Below are 23,388 nucleotides of genomic sequence, written 5' to 3' on the forward strand. Positions count from 1 at the left end.
GGTGGGTTTTCTCGAGGTGCTCCCACTTCATCCACCAATTCATTCAGTCGCCGCTCCCCTCTCACTTCATCGCAACCCATCAGCTTCATTTACCACCGATGAGGACGATATTAATCCATTAATTCGTTTGTTTTTAAAAAAATGCTTTAAGTAATCTGGTTTTTCCCAACGATTAAAATCACTAATTTATTCAGGTTCACGACATGTAGTGAACGTAAATTTCACACCGGAAAAGGTGATTAATACTCCGGAAAAGTTGTGACCCACACAAGTTAATTAATCCCTCACTTTTTTTTTTTCCAGCGCTTACCTGCTGCTCCCCTAGCGCTCGCTGGCCACCAAGTGCTCCACCTGTGTGCGGAGTGTAAATCAATTCTGTCAGATGAATACTTGATGAGGCCGGGTCGGACATAAAGTACTGTAATGGCAGTTTTCCCCGCGTGTGATGTAAGCCGGCGGGCATTAAACAGCCGGGTCGCAGGGCGCACATCGTACACCGCGCCCAACAACTGCAGACTCTGCGGGCTGCGTCACTGGCTGTCTGTCGCCTTTCATTTCCTTTCCACGTTCGCCCTTTTATATCTTATTTCACACTAACTAGTATTATTTTTTACATCACAGTATTAATATAAAATACTAGCCTTTTTCAATATTTTTGTATTTTGTTTGAAGTATGTACACATATACAAAGTTTATCTCTCTATATACGTATTTCTCTAAATAGATTTTAAAAAATATCTCTATATATATCTACATATCTCTATTCATATCTCTCCATATCACACTATATCTCTATATATTTCTATGTATCTAGGATTCTATTATCTCAGTCTAACTCCCTATCTATATATATTTATATATATCCCTCGCTCTATCTCTATATCTGTACATCTTCCTCTCTATAACTCTCTTTGCCTCTCTATATATGTCACTCTATATCTATTTCTTCTTATCTATTACTTTATCTTTACAAAACAGAAGACGAACACATAAATATTTATATATATAACAATCCATATTTTAATATATATTTTTTTACCTGTCATATATGTCGCATAGATATATATAAACACGCGCGTATTCGAATGCAACGTTGTGTCAAAACTTCAAATCAATCGACGAAGATGTTTCTGAGATTTAATATTATGAGCGAACGAACATTTACATTTTTTTATTTATGTGGAATACGTTTTCACTATCAATAAAAGAACTATAATAATATTAGCCACAATTATCATTAAGTGTAAGAACCCAAAATAATCATTAATTATACTTATGTAGAAAGAATATTTATCAACAACACTATGTAAGTGATTATTAGAGACCTGCAAAATTCGCGGATTCATTCAGTGATAAGCTAGAATTCAAACACATATACCTCTTAGATAATTTTTCTATTGGCTTACTGTTCATCTGGACGAATCTGAACCAGTTATAAACCCTCAACCAAAGAAGGATCGTATCACAGACAAACCAGCTGAGACGACACAAGTCGGCAGCCAATGAACTTGCGTTATTTTCCCGAGTGTACAGGGTTATGTGCAGTCTATCCTGAAGGCCATCAAAACCGCAAATTTGGCAGGTCTCTAGTGATTATGTGTTGGTTTTAAGAAACTTAAAAGCCAATACTCGTGTTAGCTTAACCCGAGCAAGAACACAAGCTCTTTCAGTTGCGTTTCACAGTTTTGAATTACTTTTAGTTACGTGATTCCATTCATAAATAAATAAAACAACTTGATGTTCTCAAAATCTGACTATTTCGAGATTTTTGAGGTTTCCGAAAAATCTAATATTTATTTAATTACGAATGTGAATCTAAAAATAGTTTTTTGACGTTACATACTAACAGTAAATTAAAAACTGTTTAAGTTACCACGTGATTTCATGCTGTCATTTCATGCTAAGGCTGAAATATAAATAAGCCTTTAGCGTTCTAAACCATTTAATAAACCAATTGAATTCATTATACTATTTATAAACTCTCAATTGTAGTCATTTTTTTTTCAATTAGAAAAGTTTCAAAATCTTTTTTAAAGTAAATAGATTGAAAAAAAATACATAGTGTATTTTGAATATTAGGATACGTTTATCAGCGCCATTTTGGGTGCTAATTGACAATGATCCTGGCTCAAACGTAACATTTTTTAAAGCATTTGTGATAGATGGATACAAAAAGCGTTCAAGTCATGCAAATAGAACATTTTATTTAGGAAAAAATGTTACATTTCTTTGAATTTTGCCAAGAAATATTTAAATTAATATTTTTGCGCTGGTTTACAGAATCAAATTAAAATTTGGGTATGTGTTTCAAACCATTTTAAGTATCTAACTCTAATTTCTAAAAATTTGTTTGAAAGTTATGAAATTTTTATGTAAACTCATTGAATATAAAAGATTATTTCTTCATACCACTGGTGATTTCAAAATGGAAGCTCTAAAATTAAAAAAAAATTATATCCTTTTTAAAAATTTAAATTAATTAATAAATATCTAAATATATATTAATGTTACATTTATACCAACCCATACAGTTATACCTTATTGACTGTACAAACATCGTATTTTTAATTGTACACTGTATAATCTTTCTTTGGAAACTAAACTTTCGTATTTCAATATGTTACTAGCACTGTGATGCAGAAAAGTTTTTGTATACACATGAAAATAAAAATCAATGCGCACTAAAATTCACTACGCCAAAAAAAAACTGTTGTTTGAGATGTGTTAATGGAAACTACAGGCATTACAATTGAAGGATACGGGGTGAGGTTTAACGATTAGATTAAATTGAGAAAAATTAGTAAAAACAAAAAAAAATAGTAGGAACAACTAGTACATACACGTCAAAAATTATGTTAAGTTACATTTTACTTAACATAATAATCTTTTTTTTACTTCAATGATACTTCTTAGTACGCACGATATTAAAAATATATACCATATATGTCTAGCCATTATGGTGTTATGTTTCTTTCACTTATTTTATCGGACTTGTACTTAGCTGTTTATAAAGTAAAAAACTGACAAGAATTTTCGAATAAGTGATTGCTGTGTGATTAAATTTTACAATTCACAGAAAGGGTTTGTATCCATCAAGGAATGTTTCAATGACAGATAATTATCGTTATAGGCCACACCAAAATACCGAACTTTCTGTAGAAGCGTCCTAATGACCTGCATTGGAATTCTGATTTGCCATCTTGATTTTGGTTTTGCGCAGTTTGCCTAAATTATTTAGGCAGGTGATTGAATGCTTTATTACTACGTGTAATTGCTATCCCTTTCCTAGTTGACGAAACGTACAAAAAAATAAATTCAGTTGTTATGGGGTGAAGTGCATTCCTCCCCCCCCCCCCCCAAAAAAAAAAATTCATCGTAATTGGACGCTCGCTGTATCAGCGACATGCTGCCTGGCATTTCTGACGCCTGCGAGATAGACTACCAGCTTTACAGTTGATGCCTACGGGACCAAAAGAATTGTTCCACTATATAAAAAAAACCTCCAGTGACAGGAAATGACATCATACGACGTCGGCTATCTTAGCGGGCTGGTCGCGGATTGTTTGAGGTGTGGAGAACTCGAGTATACTCCTCCTATAAGTTGGTCACCTGAGAGGCATAGAAGCAGTCACCCTCCGAAGAGAAGCCTAAAGTCTCCCTCTTCGTGAGGCCATCACGACGCCGTCCCGACGCTCCGACCACGAAGAACCTCACGCTGTCCGTCATCGCCACCACGTGATACAATGTCTTTCATACATGCATACATCGCTTTTGGTTTGTTTACCCAGCACTCTCAGCATGAGCCCTACTGGCCTGGAGCTCCCATGGGCGTGGATACGAAATATACCCGTATACGCCAATCGGGAAAGGTGTTAGAGATCCAGCTATGACCAGAGGCTGAGGCTACCCGTCCCAGCATAGTCACAACCTCGGCCCCCCGCCTCACTCAGCTAACAAGACAGTTGGCTGTGTCCTTAGCCCTTATACTTTATCATCACTGCTGGCGCCTATCCCGATCTGCCACAGCACACTGGGACCCCTCAGTCGCCCATTGAATCTGTGGTCCGGTGGAGGACTATCCAACCTCTCCTAGCTGTCCAGGCTAGTAACCGGAGCTGTGTCGTCATTCACAACGTCGACTCATCAGAAAGCTAGGGAACCCTTAGTGTCTGCTCCAAGCTATCGGAGCACCGCTACCAAGTACGGAACCTACCCCATCAGATCCAGGGCCTTTGAGGAAACCGCAACGGGGATCCTTTACTTTCATGGATCCTTACCGTACTACTACCAACTTCGGTGTCTGTATTGGGCATAGACTGTTTGCCAACAACTAGCCGTGTATTGCAGCCACTCCACTGGTCAACCTCGTTTCCTCGGGATATCCTCTGACCCACCGTACCTCTGCCAGGCGGGCTTACAGCCGATTAAGGTTCTGACATGCCCGGACTCCTCCAACGGCGATAATATAATCAGTAGATAGAACTAACCTCTTGGACCTTGCCAAGGATCTGAGGGCCTTGGAGCTGACTCGGTACCTCCCCCGACCACTAGGTGGAGCTCAGACGGTGCACAGCCATTTGGGCCCGGGTGCTTCCATCGTGCCAGCATTACCATGGGCCTTGTCTTCATTCACTATGAGAGGACTCTGGGACCCAGACGCCGGGGCTCGGCAGTCGGACCCCCCAGAAAGGTTTCAATCGCATCTGCTGTTGCCCGCAGATTCAGCCAATCCACCATTTATGGTCCCAGCCAGGCAATTGAGGATGCACTGCGGCAGGGTTACGGCCGGCAGAGTCCTCTTTAGTTAGAGACGCAGCTATGACCAGAGGCCTAGGAAACCCATCCCAGCATAACCACCACCACGCAACCCAAACAATGGTGTCACGAGGAGGCAGATGACGAGTTTCAGTTTTACGCCTTTTGCGAGTGTTGGAACTTGTCTCATAATAACTGTAAATTAATTTTTCTTTTAATATTTTGATGATACATGACAGTACAGTCTTAGGAAGGTGCCTTATGGTGCACATATATCTTGTGATTTCGTAAACAATATTCAGAGCTTAAATATTACTATTATAAAATATTTAAAGAATTCGTAGTGTCATATCTATAATATTTTTTTTTATAAATGCTAACATGAAAATAATAATAGTTGTTTGTTTTGATAGATACTTTAGAGTTTCTTGTAAATTTTCTATCTGGATTCTGCTCCTTAATTTTTGTAGGCTGTATGATAATTTGATTACTGAGCAGATATCTTTTAAAATTACAAGCTGTTAGCACATTGTTTTGAAAATAAGCTTGCTAATGATTCTGGTGCACTGCAATAAAGTCAAGTGCAGGGAAATAATTTTTCATTAATGCTGCAATCTTCGTTACAGTATCGCTTTCGACATAGCCTGGTGCACCAGCAAATCGAAACCGTCAGAAACGATAAGAAATTTGTGAAGCCAGAATTTTATGTTTTAGCCTCTGTTTTTTGATAGCTAAATTTGTGCTGGTACATAGTGTATACTCTATTGTTCCGAGGTTAAGGGAATCCCACCCAGTTATCGGGCTTGATAACAAAGTATAATTTTAAGAAATTTATTTGCAGGTGCAGCTACTGTTTCCGAAAGTCTTCATAGCTAGTCGTGCCTAGCGTTGTGATGGTCTAGCCTAGTTTAGACTATATACAAAGTTTTATTAGAAAATTATATCATTATCAATTATATTTTTTGTAGATATCTTAAGGCACGTCAAAATTAGATGAAATAATATGTTGAATGATTTCATGGAAATGTATTAAAGTTCGTATTCCTCTGCCACGTACTGTTTTTTTTTTTATCTCTGGTAATCCTTATGGATTTTCCAATACACACGCATTGATTTGTTTGTTTTTTCTTCACATTTTGTCGATATTTATGTACTACATTTCATTTCCTATTTGTTTAAAGTGAAGGCAAATGTTCATAATTACGTAAACGTTTTGCCATAAAAACTCAGTATGGGTTCCAGCAGCTGTTTTGTGTACGCAAAATAGCTTCTGTGGTCTCCATTATTACAAGTTGTTTTGCTGAAAAAAAAAAAAAAAAGCGGTTCGGAAGAAGGCTAACTAGTGTGGTCACTTTGGTACCACTAAGCTTCCTCCTGCATGACGTAATCGATGTTTGTATGGAGGGTCATGGAGGCTTGGAAGAATAAAGGATCTGACGATAAGATGACAATTCTGAGATCTGAAGTAAGATGCAGACAATGTCGCAATAGCGAGGGCTGTCAGAGAGAAACCTTAAGGCGTTAGAGTTTGTATCCACAATTTCATATTTTTGCTCATTATTGAAATTTAATTAATTAAACTACTGAACGTAATGGTTCATGAACAGTGTTGACAGTGACATAAAGTCTTATTTGATTTTATATATTAGCATGAACTGAGAGCATGTAACCATGTTGTGAAGAGCATTTCCCTAGTCACGTGATTGTGTAGTTTTATTCCAAATTATTATTTTTCAATGGTTTGATCCCATAATCTCTATTGCTTTTATTCACTCTAATATCGTCATGCTTATTCATTGCAATTTGGTAATTTTTTTATTATTTTTCCACGTTCTTATTAACTCGGTTTCTTGTCTGTCTGCTTGTCTGTTTGTTTTTCTCTTCGTACAAATTTTGTAATCGATTTCAAACTAACTTCCCAATGAGCTAGAGACTTAAAATTTTGAACTTACGTCAAAAATGGATGACAATGCAATATTAACTCACTTTATTGTCTGTATGTTTGTTTGTTTTTTTCTGTTCGGTACAAAAATGTTGGTTTTGTTTAGCAATGGCTCCGGATTATTGGCGAAGGTTACAAGCCGAACAGTACAGTGTTGATGGATGCATACTGCATGTTTGTGGGTTATACACAGATAAATTGTACGACCGAGAGGTTAAATGGTGGTGAGAACTTACTTATCTGTGTGTGATCGCACAGTTAATTTCTGATCGCACAAAGTGAGATCTTATCTATAATAACTTTATCTGTGATTAGTCAGTCACAATGTTATATATAAGTTTCTAACTTTGTCTTAAAACATTTTACTTTTAGGATATCATTAATTAATATCTAAAAATTTCGTTTTCCTATAACAATGGTAATTTCAGGTTTCCATTCTTTTGAGAAAATAAAATGTACATATATTCAATCATGAATGATATCTTAATTCAAAAGAGTTTTGTTCAAATACTAACATACAAACTATTAAGCTAAAACTATATACTGAATGATTAAAGGCTCTTGATTCATTCAATGTCTAAAAACCATTAATAAAACATAAAATAAAGAGGATTATTTGTATTTATAAAACTATTAAAAAACAAATAACCCCATTTAAATTCTTTGAATGATATTTACAATTGAAAGATTAATTTTATTTTATAATTTGGACTTAAGACATTGCTGTTTTACCATCATAGAAAAAACCTCAATACATCTTTAAACACCTAATATAATTCAGTGTAAGAAAATCATTAAATAAACTAGCTAATGCTCAGTATACGTTCGCTATGAGTCTTTTAATTTTTTTTTGTAATTTATTTGAAGTATGTACACAAATACAAATCATCTCTCTCTATCTCTCTATATATGAACCTCTATAAATATTACTGTAATTTTCTAAATATATGAATCTCTGCATCTATCTTTGTATAACTCCATATCAACTTATCTTCTCTATATATCTCTATGTATCTATGTTTTATCTATCTCCCTATCTATACCTCTCTACATTCCTCGCTCTATCTCTCTATAACTCTCTATATAAGTGTATGTCTCTCTCCATCTCTCTATACATCCCTACATATCTTTCTCTTTATGTCTATATCTTCCTATCTATAACGTTCCCTTTACCAAACAGAAGACTAACACAATCATTCATTGATATATACATATATATATGTATATTCTATACATCTATTTACATCTAATAGATGTGACACAGATTAATTTTTTTAACGCGCGTATTCGAATATAATTCTGAATTCTGTGTCAAAATTTAAAAGACTCGGTTTAAGAACTTTCGGATATTTAAAATTTTCAACGAACATTAAATTTTTATTTGTATACATTTTAAATTCATGCGCAAAAACACAAAATTAAATAATAATTTATTATTATTATCGGGAAATATAACCCGTTTAGATAACCTGAACTCCTAGTTCCCAGATTGAGAGGAAAACGGCGCGCCGCGCCCGACCACCGCTCCGATCAAAACTTCAGTGCGGCCGGCGCGATCTCACGCGACAGCGCGTGCGGCGTGGATCACGGCCATGAATTGTTTATGCGCACTTCCTGCCCCGGCGCGGGGTTAATACATAATCGATAGGAGGGCGCTTACGTAGCAGCGACCCGCTTGTCCCGGAGCTGGGCCAGTGGCGTGACGCGTGTCTAGATGGCCAATCTGGCGGCGGCCACGCAGGCAGTGCGCCCTCATGACGGACACCCTGTAGAGCGCAGGATCATCGCCCGCCGAGTCTGATGGAGACAAAATAACTGTTGGGAGCATTATGTCCTATCGTAAATTGGCGCTCGCATCCAACTGGTTTGAATGTTCGTGCACATGTACGTCCTTTCCGTTAAATGTGCTTCCTTTTTGTCGCATTTCCGTTGAAATGTACGTCCTTTTAATTAAATGTGTTTTTTTTTGTCGCATTTTCGTTAAAATATGCATCCTTTTCGTTAAATGCGTGTGCTGTGTGTACATTGCGTGGTCAATGCGTGTTTACTACATGTTCATTGCGTGTGTGGTGTGTGTGTGTGTACATTTCATGCCCATTGCGTGTTCATTACGTGTTTATTGCCTGTCATGTGTGTGTGTATTGCGTATCAATTTCTTTTGTTAAATGTACAGAATTTATTTTTAATAATTTTTACTTTTGTATTTATGTAAATGGTCGAATTTTTGACTTGCATATTGTACCGTCGGTCGCGGGTATATAAGCCTGTCCCAGGCGACAGAACTTTCAGTCCTCCTCTGACAACTGTGCATTGCGAATCGGCTCTCTCCTTAGTACGTTACCTGATATTTAGTTGCTGTTATAATGTCGAGCTCGATGGACAGTTAACCATCGACAGAGCAGAACCAGATGGCAGCGACTCCGGCGGCGACGCAGTTCCCGTTGACATTGGCGACGACAACTGCGCAGACCTTGATGGATTGTGTACCATCGACTGCGGAGAGCTCATCAGCAAGGATGCAGATCCTGATGGAATGTTTATCATCGTCACCGACAACACTAGAGTAGTAGACTTCAACTGGCGTGGTTCCACGAGCAGAAGATAGGCTACTTCAATGCCTGCAATTGCTGGCTGCAGAGGAAACCACGATGAACGACGTTTCGCCCTCGATGGAGAATTCAATGGCTGGTGATTCGTCAACAACTATTGAGAGTCGATTACGTCACTGAGACAAGATATTATTGATTAACAGTCATGCTCAACGACACAAGAATAGATAATGTACTGAGAATCTTTCGCGGAAAATGTTAAGCTGTAAAAATAGTCTGTTCATAGCACTGACTCCCATTTAGCTATACTTTAAACTAAAACATTTCAAGTATTCCCCGTGTCCTTACAGTCTTAGGTTAAGGCAATTAAATTTTGTAAGAAAAATTCACTACTATAACTAAACATTAAATTAAGCGTGGCTTTTTTTAATAAAACACAAACCAAAATTAAAAGTAAAACAAATTGTTCTGAGAACTCTAAACATATAAACTATTATTCCTTTATGTAAAGATCTACAAAGAACTTTAAATGTATTCTTTTGTCAATTAACTTTGATTTTCACCTTAATCCAAACATTTAAGTCAGTTTTCTATTTTTTTTTTCAAAAATAGATGTTTTATATTATCTAAAATATTAACTTAAACATAACTATCTATTATGAAAAGTTTAAACTACAGATCATTTTTCAAAACACTTTAAATATGAACATGTGCAACTTGACATTATTCTTAAAATATATTTATGATTTGAAAATTAAATTCGGCTAAATATGATCAGTAGTTATCAATTTATTAATCTATATAATTTACCCAATTTTCAATTAAATACTTGCAGGCTAAATTTTTTTTATAATTTTATGAATAGGTTAGTTTCAAGAGCATGAATTAGTATTGTGATGCTATGTTGTTAAAACATGCCATATTTATATTGTGGAGTCTGAGCTAGTTTGTTTTTATCTCTTACTAATATTGGCTGCTTTTTTCCAGTGGAAGTACTTCTAAATGTATGTTTCACAATATTTGCGGACTATGGAGTGTTTGGTCCTCAAACACAGACACGCTGCCAGATAAATGAAACACTTCGTTCTTAAAGCAGAAAGGTTGTTGTGTTTGCGTTCATGGTTCGGCGTATATTGGAAATGAAAATAACACTAATATGTAGTCTAATCACTTCGTTAATGGTTCGTTAATAAAGTATATGCCACTCGTTGTGGTGATAACGTTAAGAGCGCGGGAAGCAGAAGTACTAGGCAGTTTGCACCTGGCTTTTACAGCACAAGATAAGATCTCAGTTAGGTTTGGTCAGTCAGGAGGCTATCTCACTTTACTTAGTCTAAGCAACAATACAAATATATAAGTTATTATTAACCATAATTACCACGTTTTTAAGTTATCTTAATTTGGTATTGCAAGCATGGTGCAACCCAAACATTTTCCTGCCAAATACTAAGCCAATTATGGTACCAAAACAGAAATATAATTGAAAACACTAAATAAAATAATAATAAATATCTTAACTTTCATAGTGCAGAATCTGAAATATTATCCGACGTAGAACTACTGTTGCAAACTATTGAGTTACAAATAAAAACCTTTGGTTAACATTTCTCGCGGATTTTGTTTAACGAGAACATTTTGTTTTCCTTCTCCACGAAAAAAGAAAAAAAACTGTACTTTAACAAAAGATACCTTTGGAAACTATTTGCCAAGAAATATATTGTAATACTATAAGAAATATATTGTAACTATGTACAAAAATGGCTATGGTTATATATGAAATAGGTTTTTTTAGAGATAATACTGAGTATTTCTTCAAGAAATTTGGCACATTATTTTTATATTTAAGTAATGTTTCATTAAAGCATAATTTTTTCAACCACAGAATAGAGAACCAAAATTTCAATAATTGGACGTTATTTTGTTTTATTATGTTTATTAATCTGCGCAGTTAATAATAGAAAGCTATTCATTGAACGTTTTACAAATGACCTCAACTGATGTTGGTACCGGGACAAGAAAAATCATAAATGCCCGGGTAAGAATCCAAACTCAGTATTACCGCGAACATTATCTTGTTGCCGGACAGTTTTTTTCATGCAAATTTACAAATTTACAAATATCTGTAATTTTACACGAATATTTCTGTTCAGTTTGCAACCAAAAAAAATAATTGCAGTGTAGTAATTATCCAAAGAAAAGGATTTTGGGGGTATGCGAAATAGTTATTTAGTGATGGAATTCTAGGAAAACCAAAATCTTGTGCAATATATCTGGATCGTAGGCCTTCGTGGCCAGAGTCTCCGACTGTTTCTGGGCATCCAGGTCAAGGACATAGCCTGGAGTATGTTGATGTGCCTTGCCTTCTTGCAGCCATTTATAAGGACCACTAGCAGCTGAGGCCTGGTTTGTATATTTTTTCCTAAACTAACTAAAACTAAGTGTATTTGGGAGGGACCTAGGTGCGTCTCAGGCCGAAGCCTGTACGCATTGTTCTGCTGAGATTAGCCATGCTGCATTTGGTACCATGACTAACTTCCCTCACTCTTAATACTAGACTATAACTACTAGATGATTTGGGCCAAGGTAAAACCTGCATAGAAACGGGGAAAACCCTGAATGAATTTGCATGCATTAAGTGTAGGAGAATACAGGATACAGAGGATGGTCTGGTTGAAGAGTTGGACAGAGTGGAAAAGAGTCTGTCATGCGGGGGTTGAGAGCTTTGGTTAGTATCCAGGACTGTATTCATGACCAGGGTGCTCTGGTGCAGTGTTTATATAGGCCCAGTCACAGCTGAGCTTTGATTGGTCCGTGTGGTCGGCGCTGATTGGAGGATGGTCTGGCCAATCAGGGTACACCTGCTTTGCTGCTCAGTGAGCTTGACTGGGGCACGTTTTGTTTCGTCCACTTAACATTCTCAGCAATAAGAAATACCTACTCGGAAATGTCTCGTATGTACGACGATGGACAATGTTTACGATAGCAATTTATCTCAACTTAGATTCTACGATAAACTTGAATTTCAATACTTACAGTGAAAAGAGGAGGGTTCGGTCATGTCAGAGCCATATAGACCGAAAAAAACCGAGCACTGAGTTAAATTGTCTGCACATTTCCCCATAATTGGGTCGCTGTCTGCAAATACACCTTACTTTAAGTAAAGAGATTTTTAAGCGGTTTTTTTACTGTATTTAATCCAACAGACATGTTCTTCTGTTGAAAACCGTTTTCTAATAGGCATATCACATGGCATGTTTCTGATACTACGCAAATGCTCATGTTAAATTACAACTGCTCTTCTATCATTTTTGTTTGTTTTATTTATCAGATGAGTAAGTTACTATTTTGGCCATTATTTAATCTTTCGTGGAGCAAAAATAAAGGGCAAAAACTATTTAAACAACTAGCAATCAATTTTAATTCTCATCACTCAAAAACAGAGACGCAAGTGCGTTCGTACAATTGCAATATTTTTTATGTATGACAAAAAGAATTTTATGTACACCAAGATCTTGTGTTCTTTTAAACATTTTTTGACTATTTACATAACTTTTTCACCCACTCCGTTGATCAATGTACCTTTAGAGCGTCCACCTATGTCCTTCCACTTTCACATTTACATGTTCATTCGTTATTGCACAGATAATGTGTTCGAGTGTGTTCTGAAGCGACACTGAGATTACAAGAAGTCCTCGCGAGTGGAATGTTGGCACCACTGCGCACTGTCTGCTCGTGTATTGGTCCGCTGGCGCACGTCTGCCAACCTTCAGGCCGGGCTGGTCGGCGGAGATTCCTTCAGTCCATAGCGAGCCATCGTGAAAGGTAACCTGCAAGCACACCACACAACAACCTATAATACTGCACTTGAAATGTTTCAATTATTATGCGTTATGTAAATACGATTTTTTCTCATAGTATTTAATCTAACTGTATTAAAATCGATGTATGTATGTTCCCTATGGACTCCAAAATGGCTGGACCGAATTTGATGAAATTTTCAGGCAATCTTTAGATTATCCCAACGGGTGATCATGTGAAGTTTGGTAGCGATCGGATCAACAATTTATTTTGGCAATTCAGTGTCATATTTTCAAAACAAATTAATACAAAATTAGATTTTTCTATTTACAATTAAAAGCGATATTAGGGTCCCTAGTAATTCATATTTAACTACTAGGCAATGCCCAGAATGCGTTTGCTATGCCTTATTCTATTATTATTTTTTTAGGCAGGTACACATTTCTCCAGCTTCTTATATATATATATATATATATATATATATATATATATATAGGGACACATATATATCCCTCTATAAATCTTACTCTATTTCTCTTTATGTACATATAAAAATTTCTCTATATATCCATATATCTCCATATCACTATATCTCTTTATATATCCATGTATCTACCTATATCTCAATCCATCTGCCTAACTATATCTCTCTACATCTCTCTCTATATATAATATGTATACCCCTCGCTCTATCTCTCTATGTCTATATCTTTCTAGCTATATCTTTATCGTTACAAAACAGAAGACCAACACACAGTCATTTACAAATATTTTTACCCCACAATATTTTTATCTATGTTTTTACCTGTCACAGGTGTGGCATAGGTATGTTATAACACGCGAGTATTCGTTTGCAACGTTGTGTCAAAATTTCAAAGCAATCGGCGAAGAACTGTAGGATATTTGAGATTTTGAACGAACGAACATTTACATTTTTATTTGTATATATATGTGATTTTTTATTAATGGTTTTATCAATAATACGGGTTTAGTTAATAGTTTTGAGAAACTTAAAAGCAAATTTATATTTCAATCCGAGCATGAACAACGGATATGTTTTCGTTTGGTAAATAGTTTTAAATTAATCATTTGTGGGCATAAAATTCTTTATTATTAAGTCATTATTTGTAAAACAATAATTTTTGATTTTCCAAAAATAATTTATAAACTTCAGATTTTTTAGAGTTTCGGTAAAACAGAATTTTAATTCAATTATGGATGATATACTTAAACTAAAACCATTAAGAGAAAATTTAATACAACAAACTGTTTATTCTTTCAATTATTTTTTTAATTCTTTAAGAGTCTCCGAACCAATAAATAACACAGGGTAATTAAAATGAAGAAGTAATGTATTCACCAGCAATTTTATATAAATTATCGAAAAAAAAATATAGATAAAAAATTTAGGAAGAATAACAGGGTAAGAAATAAACTGACATGTCACATCTGGGAATCACCAGTCATTTTGGTTCACTAATTTGTATGTTTGGTTTTTAATATATCCTAATTCATTTAGGCCAAGAGTAGCTAACCTTAAAAGTGTGAGGGCCGATTTTAAACATTCAAAGCCTGTGCGGGCATTCTATGGTATATTTTTAGCATCTGCAGCAAACACACTCTTTCTAACCCTCTGATATTATGCCATGTTAGTTTTGGTTATGACATCTATAGGCCTTCAAGAATCTAATAACTTTTTGATGTGTAAACATCTTAGCTCTCAGTATAGGCTACGGCATTTGGTGGGAATAATTTCGCTAATGGAACGGAAATGTGTAACCACGGTGCTGCCAAATGTGACGGATGGCGCTTAACCGAAGTTCACAAAGCCAAAAGGAGAGTTTGTAGTATTACCTGATCAACGAATTTTAACGAGATGGGCTGTATTTTAAGAAAATTCCTTGTCGAAAATCAGGTCCGAAACCGGTGTTTAGCTTTTATCGAAGCCGTTTGATTATATAGTTTAACCTTTCGCTCTGATAATCGGTTAATTCGATAGTTGGCATACCTCTTCGGCAGCGAATTCTAGTGGCGGGTGCGTAAACTACGTGTGATTCGCGTCAAGAAATGTAGTTGAAAACACAATTTTCATATGTGTATCACGCTTGGCCTTATTTTAACAAATCCTACGTGTAATTTTGTATTATAAGTGTGTTTGCAACATGAGAATACATGAATTTGCTTGTTACCGAGGTTAGATGCTACACACCTATGGCGAGTACTGAAAGACTCGCTCACATTTTGTTTATTGTAATTTATTCAATAGTCTAGGAATTATTTTATGTTGTGATCCTGAAGGGACAAAATGGTCCGTGAGCCCAGGGTTTTCTCCACTGACTTAGACATAAAATATAATTTAATAGAAAACCTGTTTTCCTATTTTTAATTTTTCAGATTCAATTCATTATTTTTAAAACCATTTAGTCTAAACTGTAGGATTATTAACTGAAATCATTCTCTAACAGTTTCAAAAAAAATATGAGTGTGTTTTTGTACTTTAACGAAAATAAACTTTTAAATATTATTTAGAAAAGGATATTACAAAAAGTTAGGAATAAAAATTATTATTAAGTGTCAATTCACATGAAAATATTACCATATATTCGCAGCCTAAAACGTATATTTTTTAACATGTTGCTCTATTAATATACATACTCTTGTCTAGAACGCTGCTTTGTACAACTATTATACAAGAATATTTGTAGACACAGAAACAGACTATGAACTTTTACGACGCATAAAAAAATTAATAATAAAGGCAATGAAACATTTTATACTTATGGGATTTTACTTTATATTTACTACCAAGTTTGATTTTAAACATTAAATTTCCTATTCTCATTATGTGATTGTACAACCTTCAACTAAGTTTGTATAAGAAGATATCAGTCGAGCACTCCAATTTCATGACTAATAAAAATACTTCCAACAAAAGATTAAAGGAATTGCATAATTTGTATTGTTTTAGATTACGTGAGTATGTGAACTTTGAATTGTATCTCTGTTTTTAAAATACTCGCACGGCGAAAACGAAATGATAGAGTCTCCAGATCACCAAACCAATAAATTATTGATAAGCCAAATCACCTTAATTTATCTAGAACTGCACAACAAATAAATATATCAGTTCTTATAAAACGACACCAGTGGTGTACGTTATTGAAATAATAGTATATATTTGATCAATGTTTTTGAAGAAATTATTTGAAGGTGCTTATGTTTCTCTTAACGATAGGGTGAATAAATAAATGTACTCTCAAGTTCATAAAAAACAGTTTCAAACGTTCATGCACAAAGGAGGTACTTAGGTAGTTGGTGCAGTGGATTAGCAAAATAGATTAATTATTTAATCAAACCACTTGTGTAAACGAATATTTCACATGCTGTACCAAACTTAATTTGTAACAAAATTAAAATGTAATTGTTGTTGGTCATTGAATTTTTTCGACACATGTGCTACAAGTATAAAACTAAGTGAAAAGAACTTATCGTAGTAATTCTAATCTCATTAATATTTCCGAGCTAAAGCGGTACTTTTTAAGACCTGCCACTTGAGTCAGTCAAAAATTTTGATCAAAATTATTTCTTTAAGGATTTAATATATATTGTCGCGGGTTGAAATTTTGCAGGGTTGTTGAAATCAAATTTAGGGACTTTACTGACGGGACTCTGGGCTGGCTGCTCTGTTCACTCGTCAGCGCAAGTGGCGTGACCATGTAATTGGGGCACGGGGCCGGCGCGGCGCGCTGCGGGCTTGCAGAATTTTGTTTGTTTGTTTGGCCGCGCGCTGGCGCAGCCACGGGCCGCAGTTACTGGGGCGCGCTGTCGTAACAAGCCGCGCGGTGTGGCCTGCACATCGGGGTAGAGGGGGGGTAGTCTTCCCAGATGTTCTAGTTAGTTGTTTAGTAAATTTGACTTCAATAACGAGCTTTTGTTATGGTAGGCGCGGCAGGGCGCGCGAATTTAAGCGCAAGTGAGTGGTGACTCGGGGCTCACTCAGGCGGAGGCTATGCGTCTCACCTGTGGTCACGAGTTGTTAGTTCGTTCGTGATGTAGGAATTCAAGCTTTCGGGCGGAAGCTATGGTCGACGCCAGAGGCCACGAGTCGTTTAATTTAAGTTAGGTCATAATGTAGTCGTCATTCTTTCGGGCGGAGGCTATGGCCCTCGTCAGGGGTCACGCGTCATAGTTTTTAAAATGTAATGTTCGTTCGGGATTTCAAGGGCAGGAGAGGCCCCTACGTTATTTTTTTAAAGTAATCGATCAAGAAAGGCTTTTCGGAAAATGTGAGTATGGACTTATCTTTGTTTTAATTTTAAGTATTAATTATGATTTGAGGTATTCGGAAGGACTAGGGAAGTGTTTAGTGAAGTTCTCTCATTCTCTCTCTTGTAAGGTCGTTCAATCGTTAAGGAAGTAAAGAGATTATTGTTTTAAATTGTAATCCCGCTATTTAAATGTTCTTTAAAATGATGTTGAGTATTTGACTTTAAGAATAAAATAATTTTAATTAAGTATTATGTTATTTTGCAAAATCTCCTTAGTTCAGCTCTCACCAGACATCCTGTACGGGATGACGAACCTATGATCCTAGGTACAGTAAAGTATTTTATGAAGTTAAGACTAGTTGATGCCAAGCGAGTTGTTTCTATGTAAAGAGCTACGATTCTCGCCCCCCCCCCTCTGAAGGTGGATCGTGACAGAAATGGCGGTGGCACCGGCTAGGTGCACGTGACAGAAATGGTAGAGTTCGCCGGATAGGTTCTATTTCTGGAGAGAGAGAGAGGTAGATTTTTATGTTTATTATTAAGTTAGTTTCAGCTTCTGATAGCAGGTTATTAAGAGTTTACTTGAGGAGAGGATTACGGAATTTTAGTCTATAGTGGAGGAAGTCTTTGAGATTTTTTTTTTGACGTAACAGATGATTATTTGAGTATACTTGTAAGGATAAAGTTTATAGTGATAAGTTGTTTTAAGTCGTTGAGTTTATCGGGGATTTTTTACGTGAGGAGAATACGTTATAATTTAAATACTTAATAAAGATAATGCAAGTGGTTTAGTTTTATTAAAGTTAATTTAAGATTGTAGGTTAAGAGAATTATAATTTAAAATAAAAAATTTTTGTCGTAAATAGGAATTATTTTCAAGTGAAGTTTGTTTTGTTGTCGTGCGCGTAGGAGACGAGACGTACGAATTAAATCAGTCGAGGGAAGGATAAACGTTAGAAAGGAATTAAAGAGAAAACGAGAGTTTATGTAAAAGAGAGTTATAGAATTTATAGTGATGTTTTGTTTTAATTAGAAAAATGTTGAGAGTTGTTTCAGAACGACACGTCAGTGGACGTGGCAGAATGAACACGTGACGGGGAGGTGCTGAGACCTAGCGGAGAACGGAGGAACCGCAAGCGAGGGTTGGCGCACCTGATGGAATTCGGTGACGTCACGGGCTCATACGGAGACGTGGACGGCCGTGACCTTGTTTTGATCAGCTGTACGGTAACTTAGCGATAAGAAAATAGACTATTGGTTAAATAAATTTAAATTTAAGTGTGTTTTAGAAGAAGAGGAACTTTCAGTATGTAAGTAATTTATTTTAAGAAGTGTATGATGTATAGGCTAGAAGTGTTTCGTTGTAAGTTGTTTATGTTTTTGTTAGTTAAATTCTACCTCGGTTTTAAAAATATTTTTTTGGGATTTGTAAACATTATTAAGGAGGTACACTATAAAATCGATAAGCATTGAGAAAACTGGGAAGGCTAGATTTTGTGTGTAGAGGGAATTTACTCCAAAAGAACAGAGAGACAAAATTAATGTTTTCATTAGGGCGAGGGACCCTAAGGTGAGGCGTTGTGTCCCTGGGAAGAAAGGGAATTGTAGCGCAGACCATAGGAGATGGGCTGACTACGGAATTAAGGGTCAGGAGAATCCTGAGAGTTGTGAGTAGTTTGGGGCAGGAGTTCCCCATGGTAGTACCGAAGTGGCTATCCTGTATGGGATAGGGTACCATTTCAATGAAGTTTGTTGGTGGGGTTAGAGCCCCCTGTGTAGTGGGCCTATAGCAGATAGGCACTACAGTGAAATTTTTGGTTATTTTGTGAGGTAAATTCCCTGGAGGTTAAGTAAGATTGGATTCAGTTAGGAAGGAGGGAAATGAGAAACATTGCTGTAGAGAGTTAGTGTACTTGCCTAATGTGAAATTGAATTTTACTAAATTAATTTAGGAGAAAGTTTTGTTCGGTAAATAAATAATAATGGAAGATAGCTAGATAATTAATTAATTTTTTTTGAGTAAGGTGTTTTAAGTAATGAAATAAAATAAGGTGAAGTAATTTATTTGAATAATTGGGGAGGAGTTTCTTTAAGAGTTTAGATAATTGTTTTTGAATTTATTGAGATATTCAGCCAGTGAAGTTTGAGTGTGAGAGATACAGTGAGATTTTAAGGAAATCGGTTGTTTATTAATTAGGACAAATGAGATTTTATGATTAAGAGTCAGTAAGCATAGTTAAAATTTACGACATGATATTTGTTGACAGTTTACAGTTATTAAGGAGAAAACAGAGTAATCTATTTATTTTTATTTTAATGGTTTGAAGATAAGATTATGAATTTTTTTTGGAAGTTTCTTTGGCATGTTGGAATAATTTTTTTTTGATTTTTAGAATTTACAGAGAAAATTTAATTGATTTACATTAGTTTGGAAGTATGGAGGTTTATTGTTCGATTAGCCCTAACTTGATGGTCGGATCCCAAAAGAATGCCGTAAAACCGATAGCCAATTGAGAGGAATGCTGTAGGCGCTTGTGTAGAGAGGGGTTGTGGGAAAACTCCTTGGGACTGATGGCAGATCAGGGGCCCTAAATAGTGTGTGATGCTGTAAAACCAGTGCAGGGAAAGCCTGGTATGCTTAAATTTTTGGGCACAGGTTATGTAAACCTGGGGTTCCATGGGATTTAGTCATGTTAGCTGCTGTGGGACATTGAGATTTCCAGGCTCCATAGTAAAGTCAATGTAAATTTTTGTTTTCTTAAAATAATAAATTTGTTTTTAATTTATTTGAGATATTTGATTTGGAACAGTGAATACAGACCCCGAGGAATAAGAGTTATGCTGTGAGAGGAGAAGGTGGTAGGCCTAAAGGGTACAGGCACCACAGAGGTTATGTGCATTGCATAATTTAAATATAAGGAAACTTGAGAATTTGAAATTTTGTTGTTGGGTTGGACACCCATAAGAAGAGTATAGGCAGAATTTTTATTGTTATGAGATGTCTAATTTAATTGAAAAGAAGAAAGTTTAAAGATGCAAGGTAACATTATTATTGTAATAATTGAAAGAGATTAAGAGGTAGAGAGAAATAGGCAGTTTTTGTTTGTAAGTACTAAAGTTTACATATAGAAATTTAGTAACTAAGAATGAATAATAAGTTAAGTCTAGTGTAAAAGTTTTTTTTAAGTTTGTTAAGTTAAGAGTCACAAGTAAATTTTTTTTTAGAGAGAATGTCTTTGATAGGAAGTATTAGAAACTTATGGGAATTTTAGGGTAACATAAATAATGTAGGTAATGAATAATAAATAGATGGTAGGTCTTAAGTTAGGATTAACATTTGAAGCAGAATTTAATTAAGAAGAAGGAAAATAAATAGGCCTAATGAAAAGAACAAAAAAGGATTTTATGGTAAAGCATTTTTTTTAAGTAATAAACAATGAATAATAATGTTGTTTCAGGGTAATGTGTACTAATAATACAATTTTTTTTTTAGGACCAAAGAACAGGAATTATGTAATTTAAATTAACATGTATTTTTGAAACTGTTACAGATTCCTTAAGATGAGCTGAGCAGCAGTCCAGTTTACAAGATGACAAGAGTTCGAGAGACAAGATACAAGATCACTGAAACAAGAGCCAAGACTGAAGATTCAAGAGAAGAGAAAGCTGGCAGCCATGGACTTACAAGTGGAGATTAATAAGGTCATGTAAAGTTTTATTTTTTTTTATGGAAGACAGTAACTGGAGTTTTTTTTTGTTATAAACATTATTTACAGAACTTTTTAGGTTATAGTAATGTGATGGAACTAGTGAGTTGTGGTAGCTGTCAAAAAGAACTAATACCTTAAGTTTAATTTTTAAAGTTAATTTTCTTAATTTACAGAGGGATTAGTAGTTTTTTTTAAACCTTATTTAGGTTGGAATTTCAATACAATAGCTTATTATAAATGTGTACGAACAGTTCAAGTTCACCGTACTGATAGGTAGGTCAGATGATCTTATTGATTTTGATGATTTGTTGTTTTGAGTTGATTTTTAGGTGTTGTGAATTAGACAATGAAATAGTTTTGAAAACTTAAATTATTTCAAGCTAAGAAATAGTAAATTTAATTGTAACTCAAAGGACACCAGAATTTAATTTTTTTTTTGAATTAGTAATGTTTGAAAATTTTATACTTTACCAGAAAGGTTATAAACAAACAGATCGGATGGAACAAGGATGCAGTAAATCACAATTTCATTTAGAATTATTGATTAGCTTTTGAGGTTATGAAGTAAAAGTAATTATAGTTTAAAAGTTTGAATAAAAAAAAATGTTTTTTTTTATTTGTTTGAAATAGAAAGTTTAAAAGTTAATTAGTCATGATCTAGGTGGGTGATGGGGTGGGAATTGGCCACTCTTTTTCCCTATAACCTCCCTAACATGGCCTTCTATTACAACTAACAGAAATAAAGAAGAAGAAAAATGAAGAATTATTAGTTAGAATGTTTCTTTCATGAAGATACCTGATGAACTTTTACTGTTTGGAAGAATAGAAGCAAGGTTAGTCAGATATTTTTACTCAGAAGAAGAAGAAGATAAAGCAGTTTTATGACTCGACAAGCCAGAGATTGGTGTTTCCCCTCTGCGCTTCTATTGACTACGTTGTTTACTCTCATGGGATAGCTGGTTCGGCACCATGGAGAGAGATTGGTGGGCATTGTGGTTGCCCCCAGAAGAAAAGAAGAGTAGAAGAGGTTATGGGTGGGTCATGTGAACTGACCTTCAACCCAGTTACTTCGTGGGGACTATTTGCTGTATAGAGAAGATCAAGACTCAAGAGTTAGGGAAAATCATTGGAGGTCATGTTTCCCTTCCTTAAGTTTTTCCTATCAAATTATTTGCCTGATTAGATTATGCTAAGGGTGGGATACTTTATGTTAGCAGTTGAATTAATTAATTTTATTTTTTTGTGTGTTTGCATCCTTGCCCATCGATTGCAGTTTAGTAGTTAGTTTTGTATTTGTCAGGCATGATGGTAATGCCTGTTGATGATGTTTCAGAATTGTAATCTGTTCGTGATGAGGATGGCACAACTCCGAAGCAGATGTGGGGAGAAGTTGTGAGCTGCCCTGGAAGCCAGTCCAGTAGCTGTTGGAGTTGAGTGGTGTTTGCTGATGGCCAGCCCAGGGAGCTACTCTTCTCGACAACACTGACTTCGAGGAGTTGCACCAACCTTCACGAGATAAGAGTTTAATTAATTGAAACACTGTAAGGACACTTAATTTTTTTTGAAGAACGAAAGAAGTATGGTATTAAACGGAAACCGAAAAAAAAAATAATAATAATTATCAAGAATTTGCACATTGTTTAACGAATACTGAGAAACTAAGAACAGTAATTTAATTTGTAAAGAGAGCTTCACTAACAGAACAATTTTTTTAGAATTGAGAACTCGAGCCTCTGAAGGTTCCTGTGAGAACAAACCAGATAAAAGTTTTACATTTAATTTTATGAATACTTGTTGTTTTAAAATAAATCTTATGCAGAATCTAGATGTATGTTCAGACAGCAAGGAACTAAGAAAATTATTATTTTTGTGAAATGAGGAATTTATAGTTATGGTTTAATGGAAAAAGACAATTTGTAATTTTGAGGTAGCTCGATGGGGCTCGAGCTCTGTGAGGGGAGGGTTATGTCGCGGGTTGAAATTTTGCAGGGTTGTTGAAATCAAATTTAGGGACTTTACTGACGGGACTCTGGGCTGGCTGCTCTGTTCACTCGTCAGCGCAAGTGGCGTGACCATGTAATTGGGGCACGGGGCCGGCGCGGCGCGCTGCGGGCTTGCAGAATTTTGTTTGTTTGTTTGGCCGCGCGCTGGCGCAGCCACGGGCCGCAGTTACTGGGGCGCGCTGTCGTAACAAGCCGCGCGGTGTGGCCTGCACATCGGGGTAGAGGGGGGGTAGTCTTCCCAGATGTTCTAGTTAGTTGTTTAGTAAATTTGACTTCAATAACGAGCTTTTGTTATGGTAGGCGCGGCAGGGCGCGCGAATTTAAGCGCAAGTGAGTGGTGACTCGGGGCTCACTCAGGCGGAG

General features: G+C 35.7%; 1 protein-coding gene and 1 long non-coding RNA gene across 2 annotated transcripts in view; one reads left to right on the forward strand and one right to left on the reverse strand.

Moving 5' to 3' along the window:
- Nucleotides 1–12,640: 12,640 nt before the first annotated feature.
- LOC134535802 (silk gland factor 1) overlaps nucleotides 12,641–23,388 on the reverse strand; it is a 154,953-nt gene continuing 144,205 nt past the window's right edge. The window contains exon 2 of the mRNA XM_063375082.1: nucleotides 12,641–13,073. The gene's annotated coding sequence lies outside the window, so the exon portion shown is untranslated. The remainder of the gene's footprint in view (nucleotides 13,074–23,388) is intronic.
- LOC134535801 (uncharacterized) lies at nucleotides 18,493–21,778 on the forward strand. Its single transcript, XR_010075710.1, has 2 exons — nucleotides 18,493–18,622; nucleotides 20,864–21,778. It is a non-coding gene; the product is annotated as an uncharacterized LOC134535801 (long non-coding RNA).

This window comes from Bacillus rossius, chromosome 10 (assembly GCF_032445375.1).
Source record: "Bacillus rossius redtenbacheri isolate Brsri chromosome 10, Brsri_v3, whole genome shotgun sequence".
Taxonomy (NCBI): Eukaryota; Metazoa; Arthropoda; class Insecta; order Phasmatodea; family Bacillidae; genus Bacillus; species Bacillus rossius.